Genomic DNA, 8842 nt, shown 5'->3' with positions numbered 1-8842 from the left:
AAACTCCTTGATTATTACAGCTTGATACAATTACTTATTATTTTTTCATTTAGTGTTTATACTGTCTTTAGTCCTACATCTAATTTCTTTTTGGAGTAAAATAAAGTTAAAAAAACTTTTTGTCGCACACTACAAGTGTGTATATATAAAGAGAGAAAGAGCAAGGGGGATATTCTCACTTGCAAATATTTTTCTGTAAAATTTCCATAGTCTGTATACCTCAAACACTAATATTTTCATTGTACACCTGAGTATTTCCCAGTTATTTGAGTAACTGAATTAACCAAAGTAAAGGCCGCTACTTGAAAATATATGTAATAAGTGTAATAAAGAAATATACTTAAATATTTTTTTTCTGCAGTTAGTGATGATTTAATCAACTAAAAACACTATAGTCTGATACAAAAACGTTGTGTTTATTACCAAAATATAAGGTTTGAATTACAGACATATTCAAGTGATAACGATTATACCAGAACAATGTTTCACTTAAAATCGCTGACCACTGTAATACAGAAGTCAGCGTTCTATAAAACTTCAGTCAGGAAGGTCCGGGTAAATTATGCAGTTCGGTTGCTATTTCCACTATCTTTCCTTTTTCAGATAACTTAATGACTTACATATATTATTTGAAATAAATCTTCTTTTTAATTTTAATTATTTTTGTTAAAAGGTTCAGAAAATAAGGTGTTTAATGATTTCATCATGATTATAAAAATTACTATAAAAATAATTTTATACCAAGTTGTTTCTGAGGATTTAAAATATTATGTACAGTGTTTCTATTTTGACAGAATCAAGTGTTGGCTGGAAATCAATCCCATGACGTTGCAACTTCGCTTCTATTCTGTATTAGTTTTGCTTTGGCCTTGATTTGGTTTGCGTTTATTTTATGGATTATTAGTATTTATCAGTCACACCAAACATGCTCGCTCTTTCAGCCATTAGGGTATTATAACGTTATGGTCAAGCTCACTATTCGTTGTTAAAAGAGTAGCCTAAGAGCTGGCGGTGGGGTGGTGATGACTAGCTGCCTTCCCTCTAGTCTTACATTGCTAAATTACAGATAGCTAGCGCAGATAGCTCTCGTGTAGCTTTTAGGATCAGAGGCATAATGATGAAAATAGTCATGCTTAATTTCGAGCTATTCGCAGCACCATTAATATGGGAAACAGCAGGAGAGAGAGCATTAGCCTGTTTTAACATTAAAGGTTCTGTAGTGGATGAAACTCTTCAGCCACCTCAAAGTTTGACCAACGTATTCCAAATAGTAATGTTTATGAGGAAGACCCAAACACTATTTAAAACAAAATTAATTTCAATGTATAAAACAATGTTGATAGAAATAACATCCTGGAACTTAAAAAGACAAGACACTATACTCCTACCGTTATGAAACCCATGACAATCATATAAAGACAAACATTGGATTTCAAAGACTGAGAGGCATCCATTAATCGTGTGTTAAAATGTTTTATTAACATAAGAAAGCAAAATGGCTGGGCAGTGAGAGTCTACAGTGGTTTGACCCTTTCCTTTAGAGATAGGAATGATTTCTGAATTTTTCGAGATAGGAGACAAACTAACATTAAATATTGCCAAAATGGGGTTACATAAAAAATTATTCAAATGATATAGAATAGAATAAATTACAGACTTTCTGTTTTTGGTGGTGTCCAGCTGAGTGTGAGAGAGAAGACAAGTTCTCACGTTGTGAAGGGAATATTAATATAATCATCTTTCTCCTGGAAACTTCCTTTGAAGCTGGATAAAGATTACGTAAACTGTGGAATCAGTTACAAACACCTATTTTAGCAAAATATAAGAAGCAAAGTACTATGCTTGTTATTGAGAAATTATAGAATGTTATTCTAAATAAGGCAGGAAACATTAAAATGAAGAGTTAAAACAATGAAAGTGCCGAAAACTTTCTAAACACGGAAATTTATGTGTATGTAGTGAGAGAATGGAAAAATTGCCCCCCGTTAGATCGTTTGAATCTTCAAAGTAGCGTTTGACATAACTTAGATCTGTCGGTAGAGTTTATACTTAACCAAAGGTTTACTGTATTAAGCATTCCTTCGTGATACTCTCTAGTATAAAGATCTTCAAGGTTTATTTAATCATGAGGAGCTATAATTTATCTTCACTAGGACAGAGCTAAAGGTCCTAGCTGACATAATAACGGTATCTACATCTCTCAAGTGAGTATGTGCTTCATCCAACAAGCACGTGAACGACACCTTTTGGTGATCGTGTACGTTTGGGGATCAAACGAACAGAAATGGTGATAATATATGGAAAATATCGCACTATGATTCTGTTTAAGATGCTGTTTAGGATTTAGTAAATATTATAAATTACACAAAATTCAGTACATCGTACACGATATGTATTGTCATGATCTTAGACAGGAATCAATTAATCCTGTATATTCTTATAAATATAATTAAATAATGCTTTTAATTTTAATAGAAGAATAATCCCTACTGGTGTTCTTAAACTTGCAACCCACTATGAGTACACAAACTAGCCGTTCCTGATTTAGCAGTGTAAGATTAGAGGGAGGGCTGCTAGTCATCACCATCCACCGCTAACTCTTGGGATACTGTTTTGCAAATGAATAAATTGGATTGATTTTCATATTATAACGCCCACATGGCTAGAAGTGCGAACATGTTTGGTATGAAGAAGATTCGAATTCGCGATCCACATATTTTAAGTAAAGCACCCTAACCGCCAGGACATCTACATAAATATTATTTAATTCAGGTGTTATAAGATATGTTTTGAAATTATTCCTTACAATGTTAAGCATTTTTTTGAGTTTACATCTATTATTATGTTAAGATAAATAAATAACATAGTGTTAAAACAATCCTAACGCTAATTTTAGTGCATTGTAAAATAAATAAATTTTTAATAATAAAAATAAAAAATTACACTTCACTAACTTATTTCAGTTCAAATCGTCACAATTTTGACCAAGCAGTCTGCTATTATTCTTGTAAAAGTGTTCTTTCGTCTGGGTCCCTCGCTGGGACAGCGAGAAATCTTCGAATTTACAACGCTAAAATCAGGGATTCGATTCCTCTCGATGGACAAAACAGATAGCTCGATGTTGCTTTACTATAAAAAAAACACACTCTTTCGTCGGGCGAATTATTTTAAATAACTTGGTGAAAATAATGCGAAATCCAGTCCACGTAACAATAACAAATTATACCCAGCATGGTGAAGTGGTCAAGGCACTTGATTTATAATCTGATGGTCGCTGATTCAAACCCCATCATACTAAATATGCTCGCCCTTTCAGCCGTGGGGGCATTATAATGTGACGGTCAATCCAACGAATTGACTGCTAAATTAGGTACGGCTAGCGCATATAGCCCTCGTGCAGCTTTGCACGAAATTAAAAAAAACAAAACAAAAAAAACAATAACAAATTAGCTTACCTCTTCCTTAACGTTTCTATATTCAGGTAATACTATCACTTTTCTACAGTTGTACTTGCAGGTGTAAATTCACCAGTAACGCACTCACCTTCAACAAAAATGTATTCATTGATGGTACTAAGACTGACGTAATAGGAACTGATTTGTATAATTTCACGACTAATCAATCGAACAGCTAAATATATGTGATTTTTAATTTCACTCTGAACACTTCGCTTGACCAGCTTCTAAATGAAACAATTAACTCAAAGCTTTCTCCTATTTCGAATGTAGCCTGGTTCCCAGACACTTCACAAGTCTTTCAGTCACTTACATTCACGAAAATTCTAGGTATTCTTGAACCACTTTTATAAATTTACGAGATCTTAATGTCATGACCACTCTAGCTATCACTTAAAATAAAGCATTCAAATATAGCTTACAACATTATTTCCTTCTTGAATTGAGAAGCATCTGGAAAGCTTAATACAAAAATAAACGACTACACTAAACTAAACTGCCCACTCACCAAGTTTTTCTGAAGGGTTTTCTTTGACAAACATGTTATTCATATTGGATGGTTTCTTGTTGTTAATGTCTATTCTATCGCTAGTGGGGTTTTTGCTAGGTAAGTGGTCAAAAGATTCCACTAGTGACTCTTTCCTTGTTGATCCTCTGGAAGTGACGTAGACAAAAACCCTGATTTCCTCAGGAAATTTGTTTTTGTTGATAAATTATTCTCTTTAGTTACTCAGTTGCCCATTCTCCTACTTATGCACATATAAAGATCAACATGGTTTGTGACCTTTGGCCTGGATCATCTATCTTTCAAGATTCTGTAAACCACGTTGTATTTTCAGTATATCATGTGGCTTAACCTTGGAGTTTGTCCTTTCATTTGATGGAAAATGTAGAGTGATATAAAATTACCTTTCTGAGATCCAGTATTTTCAATACCAACACTTTTCATTTTATCAATAACTTATTTAAGTCATTTCTAAGCAAAGTCATGTATAAAATCGATAATATTCCTTAATTTCTATACATATTCCATATAAGACACTCCTGGCTGACGCTTCCCTGAATGAGAGTGCAAAAGGTTTAATGTGACTTCAATTTCTCTCATAAACATCAGTGATTATAGTGTGTTGTCGGTAAGTTCATGTATTGCTTTATGATATCATCAGTAAAAGGAAAAGATCTTAATCTGATGTCTTCTACATTTCATCCACATAAATTGCTAATTGGTTTAGCAGTGTGCAGCTGCATCTCTTTACCATGCTGTAAAAAGATGGTGGAAGATCGTTATCCTGGTATTTTTATCCCAATAATCTGCTATGACACACTTTCATAAATAAAGCTGGTTCAAAGTTTTGTCCCTGACCTGAGTGAGGTTGCATGAACACACCATATTTTGAAATGAATTTATTAACAAGGTTCTTGCTATACTTTCTGCTTCCTGGTAAGAAAATACACATGTTTCTAGACATTTCGTGAAATAATTTACCTATTTATTCCTATAGTTAAACTGTACCAGAGTTCCAAGCATAGTAACAGCAACTCTTTACAGTGGTGTTTAAACACAATGCTATTGTAACTACTCATGCTGTTTCTTTCATGGATCTTTTGCTCGTGAAGTAGTTGAGATGTGTTACATTAATTCTCTGCAGCATCTAACCCAACAAAAGCATTCTCTTGCTTACTTTAGTGTATTTTAAAATCTTAGTATCAAGCCACTAGAAGAATATAAAGAAGATAGAGTACTTCAGAATGTTAAAACTGTGAAAATATCAAATATAGTCGATGTTTCCACTCTGGTATGTTCCCATTTCTGACATAATAAGCCCTTTTGAAAGCATAATGTATCCAATTCATTTTATTTTTCAGACTGTATAGAAAGATTGTTTGTCATACGGGTCTTACTGCTTTAATGTTGATGCACTGACTAATGAATTTTCAATATGCATTTTTGCCTAAGAATCCTTAGTTCAATATTGAACCAAACTAGTTCGTTATCAGTTATGTATGTTACATCTTGAGATATATTCCACTTTAGGTTGGTAGTCCTTGCTATCTTGGATTTTCCTCTTTTAAAAGTGTTTACAATCTTCAACAACACGTGGTCTTTGGGATAATGTATCAGCGTTTCCATGGTTCCATTCATGAAGATGCATGCTGAAGTTCTACTTCCAGATAGTTTGAAGTCATCCTGCCAATCTGGTCTTCTTTTTTGCAAAAACTAAACAGTCACATCAATGCTGTATGATCTTTTCAAAGTATAAAAATTTGTCCATAAATGTAGTTCTGAAAATTATTTATAGTTCAAACAACACTTTGTAGCTTTTTTTTTTTTTTTGGAGTTGTATAATACCTTCTTCTTGAGGCATTCATTGTCTTATTATAGTAGGTAATCATGTGGTCCTTTCTACGCTGTACTTGTGATAAAACTATTCCCACTACAAAATTAATAGAATTTGCAACTAAAATCAGTGAAAAAAATGTGTGAAGGTGTTTTTTGTGTTATTTGAATTTGGTTTCCATTTTACTCCTTTTTCTCCAATATAGAAGTCGTGGCAATTCTTGCATTGTATTTTATAAATAACGTTGGTGTTGTGTTTTTAGTGTAGTTTTACATAGTATGGACTTTGGTTTTGTAACTGGTTTTTGAATAAATTTGGTGTTTACTAGAATGTTGTATTTTGTTATACGTTTTTCCAAATGTTGTTTTTTTCCCGATATTACTGAGCAACATCATTTATACGATAAATGCAGCAATTGCACCGACTTCTATATTGAAGAAACAAATAGAAAAATGGAAACCAGATTCAAAGAAAAAGAAACACCTTCACATGTTTTTGAATACTGCAAATCAAATTAACGTAAATATGGAAAACACACATACACTAAATAGGAAAACAAATATAAACAAACGCAAAATCAAGGAAGCCCTACTTATTCAACAACTCAAACCAAAATTAAACTAATATAAAGGAACTCCTTCGTACCTATACTAACTAATAGCCTAACATCTAACTATAACGCCCCCTACACTCTCATCTTTAAGACATGTGCCGACATGTCAGTTGCAAACTCTCTTTATTGACCTGAAAGATGACCTAAGAAAGTCAAAACGTTTTTCTGTACTTTATTTTAAATTAAAGTTTTGATATCCAAAGCAGCCGTCTTGAGATACATTTTTACTTCAAGTGGGTTTCTTGTCATCTCGAACTGTAACTTTCCTCTTGCTGGAACATTGCGTCCTCTTGCTGTTTACATCACTTCATTTTCTTTCGTCGTTTTGGGGGTCAATTTCTCAAGTTTCATTACAATATCAAATCCCATAGTTGTAGCTGTAGAGCTAGTGTTGATCAATATACTGCTAGACTTCTCATCAATAATCCCGTAAACTGGTTTATTTAAATAATAATAAACTTCCTTTCTTTCAAGCAGGTAGGGCATACTTAGTTGAACTTTGCTTCATTAGTCCAGTTAATTACTGTTTTCTTGTCAGTCTTTTGTTATTCCAGAATTTGGTTGGGTTTGTACATTTATCCTTGAGGCAGAGCCGGCGTGACAAACGATGTAGCACGTGCATTTGAACAAGTAGTAGTTTCTAGAGGCACAGTTACTAGCATTGTTATGATGGTAAAAGAGAAGGGATGGGATACACAGTACATTCAGTGTTTGCATAGGGTGACAAAACATGTCGCACCTGCCTTGTTTGGAGATGTTAGTTCCTTAATGTATTAACAACTAGTGATTCCTCATAATCTTGGTTATAACGGTCATATTTCTCATATTTATAACAATTCTTCTTTCTGGTATCCTTTGAGAGGAGTTCTTAAACCCTAAAGGCTTTTGTCTACAGTTTCTGGTGATATGTTCCTTCAACTTATACTTAAAACTCCAACTGTTTTGTAGTTTATTTCTTCTGTTCTGTGTAATTAGTTACATATCTTTTTGTTATTCTAGACTATCCTTATCGTGACTTGACGACCTCGTAACTTTGAAATGGTGTCTTTAGTTGTTTTTCTTTGATTTTGCTGGATTCTAGCTTCATCATCAACTGCAAAGCTTTCTGTGAGATGTACGTCTGCTTTCTTTTATCTTAATTCTCATATTCTTATCTATTATAGCATCTATAAATTGTTCATTTGCAAATGAATCCATCATTTTAAGACGAGGATACGAATAAGATAATTGGACAAACTTTTCAAATCTTCTGCAACTTTTGTATAAGTAATTTCTTTCCTCCATACCTTGTTCCAGAATATTGCTCTGGATACTTCTTTCTGGTGTGCTATTCCAAACACGTTGAAAAAGGTGGCTATCGATGCTTAGTAGTTGTTACACCTCTTGGCTGAAAGGTTATTTAATTAATGTCATCAAATTGTTCATTTTAAATGGGCAGTAATTGCATTATTTGTCGTTTATCATTCCATCTGTTCACTTTGAAAATGATTTCGAACTGATCTTAATATGTGGTAAGTCTCACATGGTACTTTGGTTTCTTAATTGATTGTTGTTGAACTATCGCCAGCTAAATTCTAAATTTGATAGTTACATACCTGTATTAGCCCAAGAAGGTCCTTTATCAACATAGAAGTAGCGGTAACAAATATATATCAAATAAATTATCCTAATACGTGTTTTGTAGAAAAAGGTGTTTTAGGTTGGCTCAGCTGAGTCTGTGCAGAAAGTGATGTATATTGTTTAATCTTTACATTTAATAATTCGTTTCCAAATTATTTATTCTCTCACTGATGTTGTTTTTAACTCTGTCAATGTCTTTTTTTTAACTTTGTTAAATGTGTAATTAGAGTCACTCTGTGCTTATTTGATGTCTTTATGTGCTTTGCTGAAGTCGTTTTTGTTTCTTCAGTTTTGTAATTACAGCCTTCTGTACGTTGTTGATGAATTTCTTAAAAGTTATTGTTGTAACAATAGCTTCATCGATCTTACCTTCAATCAGATTTATTTTTGTCTTTAATTCTTCTTAATAAATATCCTCGTATTTCTTGATCTTCTTTTAGTGTTCTGTATCTTTCTTTTTTGGTGTTTTAATTTCCATTTTTATTCTTCTACTTTGTCTTTAGTAGCCCAAGAGTTGGCGGTGGGTGGTGATGACTAGCTGCCTTCCCTCTAGTCTTACACTGCTAAATTAGGGACGGCTAGCACAGATAGCCCTCGAGTAGCTTTGTGCAAAATTCCAAAACAAACAAATACTTTGTCTCGTTCTTTTTCTAATTGTTTTATTAGTTCTATAATAGTCTGGTGTTGTAATATTGTGCTTTTTGGGGGAATTTTTCATTTATTGTTTGCTACGGCCTGCTATATAATATTATCGCTTGTCCACAGTTGTACCAGCAATGCCCTCAAATTTAAACAAAAGTGTATTTGCTGACGGA

This window comes from Tachypleus tridentatus, chromosome 1 (genome assembly GCF_004210375.1).
Source record: "Tachypleus tridentatus isolate NWPU-2018 chromosome 1, ASM421037v1, whole genome shotgun sequence".
NCBI classification, from domain to species: Eukaryota; Metazoa; Arthropoda; class Merostomata; order Xiphosura; family Limulidae; genus Tachypleus; species Tachypleus tridentatus.
Note: the sequence above shows the minus strand (reverse complement) of the source record.